Raw genomic sequence first — 9,357 nt, 5'->3', positions numbered from 1 at the left:
CTTTGTTCCAGCCCAGCCCAAATAGTCTAGTGCCCCAACCTGACTGACCGACCCAACGAGTATGCCACACCCGAACCAGGCGGAAACTCGAGACACCACCACTCCTCCAACGAGGCACATGACACTTGAGGAGGGAAGTTTCTTGGAAGGTGGGTCTGCTCTTATGGGACCCACCCTAGATACAAACTATATAAGGGGAGGATCCTACCCCTCCCCAGGTACGTCACGATATCCTCACTTTTCCTGCCACCTTGTACGGATTCTGACCGTCAGAGTCCTTTTGCAGATGACTCCCCCCTCATTACTCTAACAACTCGGGAGATCGTGAAACCCCATTCCTCACTCACCAACACTAGCCGAGGAGATCCACTCACGCACCAGCAACCTAGATCCAAGTCTCCTCTAACCACACGTACACTCATGGTATCTCCGACCCATTCAAAAACCGACGTCCTGAACAAACTTAAATTTAACTTAATTAAATTATATATACATTATAATATAATATGAATTTTTATATAATATATATTATATGAACAAATATATAACAAAAAAAATTTTTTTTTAAGTTGCACCAGATTTCAATATATAAAATTATAAACATATTGTATATTAAAAAGACAACTGGCTCAGTGGTATAGAGAGGTATGTCAAGACTTTGGTAACCTTTATATGCAAGGTTTGAAACAAAAGTTGCACGCTAACGTCACGACGGCATCATTAGCGCACAGTTGACCAGTCCGGTTTAATTATGGTTCATATCGATTTTAACTAATTTTTTTATTTTAAATATGGTCAGAATATCCAACCAAATCGGATAAGGGTTCGGTTTCCAATTTTCTGATCAAATGAGTCAATCTAGTTTAATTTTTATAACTATGTCAATCAAGCATTGTACTAAAAGAAAAATTCTCACCAAGAAAAATGATTTGAAAAAAAGGTGATAACCACTACACGATCAAGAGGGTTATTCTACCCTAAATCCAGTATACTCCATTTTGAGCTCTATAAATATCACGCCAAATCAAATAATTTTAGATTCAAGTATGATCACTCTACTCATATACCTAGTAATGAATCCAAAAAATTTTAACAGTGGGATAAAGATAATATAAAAATAAAAAATAAAAAATTAACATGTATATTTAGATATCCAAAATTTAAAGTCTTGAGGTATGTCAAGGTCTTGGCAACCTTTATATGCAGGATTCAAATTCTTGTATCAATATTTTGGAAAAATAACTGTGTGCTAACGTCATAATGACATCATCAGCGCGCAATTAATCGGTTCGCTTAAGCTGTGGTTCGTACTAATTTTGATTGGTTTTCTATTTTAAACGGTCAGAATATCCAACCGAATGAACCGCATAAAAATTTGGTCTTTAATTTTTTTATTGAACTGATCGGTCTGGTTCAATTTTTATAACTATGCCATAAAGCATTGTACCAAAAAAAAAAATCATCAAGCAAAGCAGTTTGAAAAAAGGTGATAACCACTACACAATCAACATGGTTATTCTATCCTAAACCCAGTAAACTTCATTTCGAGCTCTATAAATACCACGTCAATCCAAATAATTTTATATTCAAGTTACGATCACTTTACTCATATACCTAGTGACGGATCCAAAAAATCTTAGCTACAGGAGCAAAGATAATATAAGAAAATAATAAAAAATTAACATGTATATTTAGATATCAGAAATTTAAAGCCTTAAGATATGTCAAGGCCTTGGCAACCTTTATATGCAAGGTTCGAATCCTTGTTTCAATATTTTAAAAAAATAGTTGCGCATTGATGTCATGATGACATCAACAACACGCAGTTGATTGCGGGTTAATCAATTCGATTTAGCTACGGTTCATATTAATTTTGATTGATTTTTTATCTTAAGTGGTCAGAATATCCAACTAACCCAATAAAGATTTGGTCTTTAATTTTCTAATTAAACCGGTCAATGTGGTTCAATTTTTATAACTATGCCACTTTGCATTCTACCACATATATACTTATTAGTTTTTTGTTTTTTCTAAAATTCAATGGAGACAAAGACAATTGCTCCCATACATTCATATGTGGATTTGTCCATGCATATATCTATTGATTTAAACATTAAAATTTCTTACAAGTACTTTTACTCATCACCGTCCCAAAAATGTCTAAAGGAGCAACTCTAATTAAGGCGCTTGGATCATTACTCTAGACCCAATCCCCATCTCCTTTTCAGGTAAAATATTTTGGAACAAATATATTTGAACATTATCTAATCACATATACATATATATAAACACGCTAACCAAATATATATAAATACTAAAAGAAAGGGTTTGAAAATAAACACGCTAACCAAATATATATAAATACTAAAAAAAAAGGGTTTGAAAATAAACACGCTAACCAAATATATATCATTATATCCCATTAACTAAAGCCCATAAATATATCATAGTAGATTATATTGCCTAAAGTGAAGTGCTAAAAACTTTCCAACATAAACTTGTTATATCTAGGACGATAAGGCATAACAAATAAGTTAAAAGGACAACTACTTGGTCAATAACAAAACGATTAAACACTTGAACGATATATTGAATTTGAAATATGTATAATAATAAATAAATAAAATATCCAACAACAACAAAAATGTACACAAACGCATGTATAATTTCTCCTTCTAGATTTTGGCGTGCAGTTGTTAATTATTGAAAATGGACCACATAATTCTCCGGGCCAAATAAGATATCCATTTCAATTGTGATAAAGGTGGATAATAATTATTGTTGTGGTTACATTTTAGTGCATGGGGACGGGGAATCAACGTGAAAGGTATGAAATGCCAAAAGCACCAAACCAATATATATAGTCCAAACATGTGTTTCAGTGTTTGTGTACAGCGATGCAAAAACAATTCAAGTAGGTATTTTTTAAAATTATACAATATTTAATTTTTTATTATAATAATTAAAAAAAAGTAAACCAAACACATTTAAATCGATTAACAAAAAAAAAAACCTCTAAAATACAAACTAAATAAAACTAAAATTTAAAATTTAAATTTTCTGTTTTTCAATTTTTATTTTTAATTATTAACATATTATCATTTAAATACACTTCTAAAAATATAAATTCAGTAAAATTGAAGATTTTAATTTGTCTGTGTGATTATTCGTCCGCTCCGCCGTTCTCCTCGGCGCCGCCACGTCATCCCCAGCGCCGCTTCGGCTTCGCCGTTCCTCTACAACACCGTCGTCCACTTCGCTCGTCCTTGGCATCGCCTTCCTCCTCGCCGCTCAGTCTGCAGCCTCGCTTCGTCCTACTTCTCGTCGCGTTAGTCCACATCAATGTCGCTAATTCTTCTTCGCCGGAATTGGATCTCAGGTATTTTGGATGTGTTTAAGAGAAAGTAATTCATAGTTAACCGTATGTATCTGTTTAGTTATTCAATCGCATTGATTTTGCATGCCATGTACAACATCCTAATTGGCATAATGGTTTAGGTAGAAAAATAACTTAAAGAATCACAATCCTCAAATTGTCAATACTGTCTGTAATTACGACCACTGCAAGAATTTAAATTTTTTATTTATGATTTTGAATGTGTTTTAGAAATATTTTGTGTATCACTTCATAATTTTAGGTGTGTTACAATTGTTTTTTAATATTTAAATTTAAATTTTAGATTTATGATTTTGGATGTGTTTCAAAAATTATAAGTTAACAATTTTAGATGTGTTACAATTGAAAAAGAAATTATGGTCACTATAAGAAAGAAGCGCAGAACGAGATAGAAGAACAGAAGAAAAAAAAATCGTGTTACATAGAGAGAAGGAAGCGTAAAAGAAGAAAATAATAACTAACTATGAAGTGGGTAGGAAGTTAGAGAAATTTTAGTTTTTAAAATTTAAATTAATCTTAATTATAAATGTGTATCTAAAAAATAGGAATATGTTTTAATTAAAAAATAATTAAATAATATTAAAGGCTGACCAAAGACTGAATTTTGTTGTACAAGTAGCATTTTTCACGAAAAAAAACTGCCTCGTGGATATTTGTTGGAACAAAAATGCTATTTGTACACTAAAATCAGCCACTAAAATCAGTCACCAATGTATTTGTGTATAAATACATGTGTAGTTTAATTTACTTTCAATGTATATTTGTATTCTATCATGTATTTTATACTGATGACAAATTTTAGTGGCTGATTTTAGTGTACACGTAGCATAACTCTAGTTGGAATTATTCGCGATAAAGAAGTTAATAGGGATCGGTAAAATTTTACGAGGACAGAGACTTGTCCCGTGAATAAATAAAAAGTGAGTGCTATATTGTCTTTAATACTGTGCCTAAGTTACTAAAAAAAATAAATAGATAATATTTAATAAATTTTAAATAATTTATTTTTTATTTTAAACATTTTATATTTTATTTTAAAAGGTAAGTTAGGCAATTTAGACACCACAACAAAAACACCATAGAATTCACCTAAATAAAAAGGAAACGAAGATTGAGATATTTAGTCTACGAAGGTCTATAAAATTTTCGCGATAAAAAATTTACTTAAATACCTTTGTATATATAAGTTATGTAAGTAATTTTAATTCATTTTGTTTTAAATTTTATGTTAAAAATTTTATATGTAAGATATTATATTAAATTTGTATTTGAATTGTGTTTAATTTGATACATTTAGTTAAATTGTATTAGATTTATCACTAAAATAACAAACACCACTGAATTGAACGCAATTTATGTGCTAAATAAAATGTGATACACATTTTATCATCAAGAAAAATATTTTCTGCATGCAAAAGGACATAACTGAAGACACTAACAATCAAGTGAACGAAAATGACCAACCATTGAACTGAACGCAATTCATGTGCTTAACAAAACGTTATACACATTTTATCATCAGGAAAAACATTTTCTGCATGCACAAGGACATAACTGAAGACGTAAACAATCAAGTGAACGAAAATAACCAACACCACTGAACCGAACGCAATTCATGTGCTGAATAAAACGTTATACACATTCAATCAGCAGGGAATAAAAATTTTGGCTTACCACAATATCCGTCAGCACACAGTATATATCTTTCTCAAACCGGGGACATTTCATGTCGTTGAGAATCATGCAATGTGTATTGACCACCTATAGGAAGAAAATTTACGAGATATGCGGTATTAGAGTCTTTAGAAAAATCATTAATGTTAACGCAATAGGCAAAGAATTTACCGTACTTTTCACATGTTGTCCAGGCATTAGAGACATGAAGTGATGTCTAAGCCCTCGAAATTTGCTTGATGGTTCAAGATGAATAAGGGGTCATATTCATCGATATTATCTTTGGTTTCTTTGATATGTGTCATTAAATGATAACACTTCTCCTTCAACTCCTTTGTGATTTTTTCTCTTTGTTGATTTAAGAAATTAACTAAATTAATTAGTGATGACAAACATTATTTTTGAGCAAAATAAATAATTAGTGTTGATTAATTATATTTACTTATTAACTAATTGTTTATTGTTGCAGGCCAAATGTTAATAGCCAAAATGGAATAAAAGGCATTCAGCAAAGAATATTGGGCTGAAAGCAAAATAAAGAGCCCAAGCAAAAGCAAAGAAAGAAACCAAAGAAATTAAATCGGGCCAAGCATACCAACACCCGATCCAAGCCCGATCTGGTTTCAGAAATGCAAATCCCTCTCTTTTGCTTAACCAAAAGCAACGTTATTTTCCTCTCTAATCAAGTCACATCAAGACTTCAGTAAAGTAAGAAAGAGAAAGTGAAGAAAAGCTTCCTCCATAAGCCAGTGACCAAAGAAGCAAGAAAGAGAAAATTGAAGCTTGAGGCACAGAAGCAAAGAACAGAAAATCCAAACCAAATCAAGCTTAAGAAAGGTAATCCATCTCATCTTGTATGCATCAGATCTTCATCCCTTCTTCCCAACTCTATGCACTACCCGAAAATGGCATTGAAGGAAAAGTTGTTCTCTGCCCTATTCTGCTGTGTATCTACGGTCTTAATCAAGACTTGGGGACCAAGTTGGTGTTCAAGGGCTCAGATTAAGTTGACCTCTGGAAGATTTCCATGGTTGATGTTTTGTGGCTTTCGGTCAAGTTGGAGAAGTCAAAAGCAAAGGTTCTACTTTGATGCTTGAGAAGAAAAAGTAAGCTTGTGGGTTGGTGAAGCTCAAGGCTCAAGGTGTTGACCTTGGAAGAAGAACCAAGCAACATGCAAGGAGATAAAAAGAAGCTTGCTGTTCATTCAGAAGGCAAGGAGAGAAAACCAGAGAATAGAGGTTATTGTTCTGAGAGAGCTCTTTGAAAAAGTTCAACTAACTGGACAGTGTAACCTAATCAAAGGTGCATTCCGCCAGTATAAAGAACTGAATCAGAGGCTTGCCAATCTGGTTTTTCGCATAGCACAGAGGCTGTTGATGAAGTCAATCTCCTTCATGTTTTACAGATTGTAATGTACTTTTCTATGTTTATCTTTCTGTAATTTCTTGTGAGAAAAGGCATTGTGAGAAAGCTCAAGTAAAAGCCATGAGTGGAAAAAGGCTGAGTGAAACACTTGAGAGAAAAGTCTAGAGTTAATTTCAGATTTCTTTAGGTGTGTTTATGTCTTGTATCTTGTACCTGTGAGGTATCCCTTTCTTAGTTGGGTTAGCACTAAGAGTGAATAGTTAGGTATTAGCATAGCCAATGTCAAGTTAGGTTAGAACTTGAGTGTGAAAGGATTGGGTTAATCCTGTGTTATTGGTGTATGTAATACTATTAACTATAGTGAAATTCTTCCATAGTTGTGGAGGAGACTGGATGTAGGTTGCATAGCACAAGGCAACCGAACCAGGATACATGCTGGTGTTAGCTTTTCTCTTCTCTGATGTGTTCTGTTTTCTGATATTCATGAGACAAAAATAAATTGTCTCATAAATTTCCGCTGCTAAGTTAAAACAGAATCAGAATTGCAAATCTGTTTTAAAAGGGTAATAACTGCAAATTAAAGGAAGGCATAGATTCAACCCCCCCTTCTCTAAGCCTACCACAACCTTCAATTGGTATCAGTAGCTAAGGTCTCAAGAAACAAGCTTAACCGCTTGAAGCAAAGATCCAATGGCGAACAACTTGGGCACAACCACAGTTGCTTACACCCTCACTGAAGGCCAGTCAAACAACCGGCCACCTTTCTTCAACGGAAAGAACTACTCCTACTGGAAAGAAAGGATAAGGATCTTCATCCAATCCATTGACTACAACTTATGGAAGATCGTTGTGAGTGGTCCCAAGATCCCAACAAAAATAAGTGCTGATGGAGTGGTAACTCCGAAAGAAGAAGCTGAATGGAATGAAGATGACAAGAAGAAGATAGAGCTGAACACTAAAGCAATCAACCTTCTTCACTGTGCTATCAGCTTTGAAGAGTACCGAAAGGTATCTAGATGCAAGACAGCCAAAGAAATCTGGGAAAAACTCCAGGTTACACACGAAGGCACTAAACAAGTCAAAGAAACGAGGATTGATATGCTGCGAAAAGAGTATGAGATGTTTAGCATGAAGGATGGAGAAAGCATTGATGAAGCATTTGAGAGATTCTCAATCATAATCAACAACCTTGATATGATTAAAATGTTGAATGGTGATTTAGCAAAATTTGCTCAAGGTTCTAGCAACTTGGACAAATTACTTGCAAGTCAAAGACCATTGTTTGAAAAATCTGGTTTAGGCTACATAGCCAAGGAAGATGTTGTTTCTAACACATCCCCTATAAAATTTGTGGCTTCTTCATCAAATACCAAATCCATACCAAACAAATCAGGTATCGGATATGTTTCAAAATGTGAAGAAAAATCTGATGAAGAATACACAAATGTAGCTGAGCCTTCACCAAGAACTGGTCCAAGTTCAAACCGGCCAGGTTTGGGTTATATTTCGAAAAATGAGGCTGCTTTCAAGAAACCAATTTTTTACAACAAAACCTCATTCTCGAAAGGCAAAAATATTCAAGAAAATTCTGGTGAAAATGCTTTTGCAAAGAGGAATAACTTTACTAAAAATCAGTTTGTCAAAAGAAATGCATCTCCTCCAAGAACTAGAAAATTTCAAAGCTTTAATCATTTCAAGCAATATAACTCACATCAGCTTCAGCAACACACACCAGAAAATCATTGTGTTAATTGCAAGAAATTTGGTCACTCATATGCACAATGCTTCATTGAAAAGAGAGTTGTAGGAAACAAAGTCTACAATGTTATCTGTGATTTCAATGCACTTGGGCAACCAAGATGGATTAACTTCAAAGGATCCAAATTAATTTGGATACCTAAGGCTACTTATCTTCCACTAGAAAGGCTAATGAAGGATCAAACATTGCCCTTCTCTCACAAATAGAGCCTCAAAACGTCAAAGAAGCACTCAGTGACCCTTCTTGGGTTAAAGCTATGGAAGATGAGCTTCTTGAGTTTGAAAAGAACCAAGTATGGACCTTGGTTCCAAGGCCTAGTGGAAAGAAAGTGACCGGCACCAAGTGGATATTCCGGAACAAGTTGGGAGAAGATGGTAGCATTGCAAGGAACAAGGCAAGGCTGGTGGCACAAGGATATGACCAAGAAGAAGGAATCGACTTTGATGAATCCTTTGCCCCTGTTGCCCGAATGGAAGCCATAAGACTTCTCTTGGCTTATGCTGCATTTTGTGGTTTTAAATTATACCAAATGGATGTGAAATGTGCATTTTTGAATGGAGTGATAGATAGAGAAGTGTATGTGGAGCAGCCTCCTGATTTTGAAAATAAAGAGCATTTTGATCATGTTTTCAAACTATCTAAAGCTCTCTATGGTTTAAGACAAGCTCCTAGAGCGTGGTATGAGAGACTTAGTTCTTTTCTTTTGAAAAATGGTTTTCAAAGAGGCACCACTGACACAACTCTATTCATCAAGAACTCTAATGATTCTTTTATTCTAGTCCAAATATATGTTGATGACATTATTTTTGGATCAGCAAATGAATCCCTTTGTTCTGAATTTGGAAAACTCATGACAAGTGAATTTGACATGAGTATGATGGGTGAACTTAATTTCTTCCTTGGGCTGCAAATTAAACAAACTGAAAAAGGTATTTTCATTCATCAAGAGAAGTATGCCAAGGAATTAGTTAAGAAATTTGGTATGGAAAATGCCAAACCCATGGGAACTCCCATGCATCCTAATTCTAAATTAGACAAAGGAGACACTGAGAAAGATGTTGATGAGACTAGGTATAGAGGAATGATTGGCTCTCTTATGTACTTAACTTCCTCTAGACCCAATATTGTGCAAAGTGTTGGATTGTGTTCTAGGTTCCAATCC

The sequence above is a fragment of the Arachis ipaensis genome, chromosome B10 (genome assembly GCF_000816755.2).
Source record: "Arachis ipaensis cultivar K30076 chromosome B10, Araip1.1, whole genome shotgun sequence".
In the NCBI taxonomy this organism is placed as follows: Eukaryota; Viridiplantae; Streptophyta; class Magnoliopsida; order Fabales; family Fabaceae; genus Arachis; species Arachis ipaensis.
The sequence above is the reverse complement of the archived record's forward strand: the minus strand, read 5'-3'. Positions refer to the sequence as shown.